Here is a 1,946-nt window from a genome sequence, read left to right as displayed (position 1 = left end):
CTAGAATGTAAAAGAGCCTGTTAAGCTCTTGATGTTTCCAATGAGACCCCTCAAATACTATCCCCAAAGGAAGAAGTAAATCAAATATGTAAGAGTCCTTACAAAAAATGAAATGTAGCCTGAAATTATGACAGGACCTGATGAACCAAGATGAGGACTTCACTGTCTCTTTTTACTGTGTATGGATGTGTTGCTAAACAAAGAAATTTCACAGCCAAACTCTTTTGTCAAAGAAAGATTTAATTGAATGAAAATGCCCTCAAGAAAAAACAAAAACAAACAAACAACAACAAAAAAAAAACAGGCCAAAACCCATTTGGCTCAGTGGAGAGAGCATTGGCCTGTGGACTGAAAGGCCCCAGGTTAGATTCTGGTCAAGGGCACGTACTTGGGTTGCGGGCACATCCCTGGTGGGGGGTGTGCAGGAAGCAGCTGGTTAATGTTTCTCTCTCATTGATGTTTCTAACTCTCTACCCCTCTCCCTTCCTCTCTGTAAAAAAAAAAAAGTTAAAAAAAAATTAAAAAAACAAACAAAAATAAAATAAAATAAAAGAGGTCCTGAGGGATGAAGTCTAAACCACCATCAGCACAGCTAGTTGGAAAAGACAAGTGTGCATGCTGTCCTGGAGTGGTTGAGTGTCTTTTATACCTCAAGTAGGGACTGGGAGGAGGTGGCTGTAAGCCAGTTTTCCCTTATCAGTATTGTGGGGGCTATAGACCAAAGGGGGTGGGAGACACTGAAGCGAGCCAGCTCTGGGATAGGTGCAGAGTCAGCCAGGAAGAAGCGCCCTCCCCTGTAGATTGGCCCTGGGCAGCAGAGGGGAAAGCCACTGTGTAAACACGAAGCGGAGCCTCCTAGGTTCCATGGCAGAGGCTCTGGGGCCCTGTGGTGCCTGGCTATTCTCTTTGGTGGATAATCATGGAAACAGACCTCTGTAAGTTAATCTGCAGTGCCAAGAGACAGGCAGGTGGGTGAGTCGTCTTCTGCCAGCTGGCCCGCAGTTACTGGCAGGCTGGCTGTTCTATCTCACTCACCACACTGTCATTACTTTAGAACATCTCAGAATTTCCTCCTTGTCAGTATTGGGTGGGGGTGGGGGGGGTAAAAAAGAATAGTATTAATACTTTTCCTCCCACCTTCTGCTGGAAAACAGATCAGTTTCACTAAAAGAGATGTTGACAAGAAGCCAGAAAGGCTGGTCAACAACCTTAATTGCTCTAACCACTCACCCTTTAGTTGAGACATTGTTAGCTGAAGCAGCCTCCACCTTGTTTGTCCCCTGTAAGTTTCTGTTATTTCCTGCCTAAGGGCTACATGTAAATTTCTGTTTATGTTGCCTAAGATGTTTTTCCCAAAGCCTTAATAAAAGGGGATGGCAGGGCCAGAGCAGGAGTAGTTCTCCCACTAGAGTTGGACTACTGCCTGGCCCCCCATATCGCCAAATTGAATTTCTTCAAGTCTCAAGTGTTTTCATTTGTGTGTGGCCCTTCTCCAGAACCCGAACCCTGAATTGGAACTCTTTTCACGCGGGCCCGTGAAAGAGATTCCTATACCCTTCTAAGTTCTAGTTGTGACCCAATTGACATGGAAGATTAACAGGAGAAAATCAAAATGTTGTTACATGCACCTGGGGAATTTACATGAAATTCCAAAGACAGTGGGGCAACATTGGGTGCATAAGACATGTTGGACAAAGGAGAAAGTGGGGGAATGGGGTATTTCAGAAGTAAGGATGTATGATTTGAAGGTAGTGGAAGAAGAGCCAAACACACGTGGCAGGGTGATTCTTGCTAGGCACTCGGAAACAATGGGACACTGTGAGTGTCTAGCTTATGGACCCCTGCCTGAAGCTCTCTGTTTTTACTCTATTCAACTCAAATTAGGCTAAGGCAACATCCTAACATTTTCCTGAGTCAGGTTTCTTTCTAAATCTCTTTGGAAGGAA

Source organism: Pipistrellus hanaki (assembly GCF_964339955.1).
Source record: "Pipistrellus hanaki genome assembly, chromosome: 2".
NCBI classification, from domain to species: Eukaryota; Metazoa; Chordata; class Mammalia; order Chiroptera; family Vespertilionidae; genus Pipistrellus; species Pipistrellus hanaki.
Note: the sequence above shows the minus strand (reverse complement) of the source record.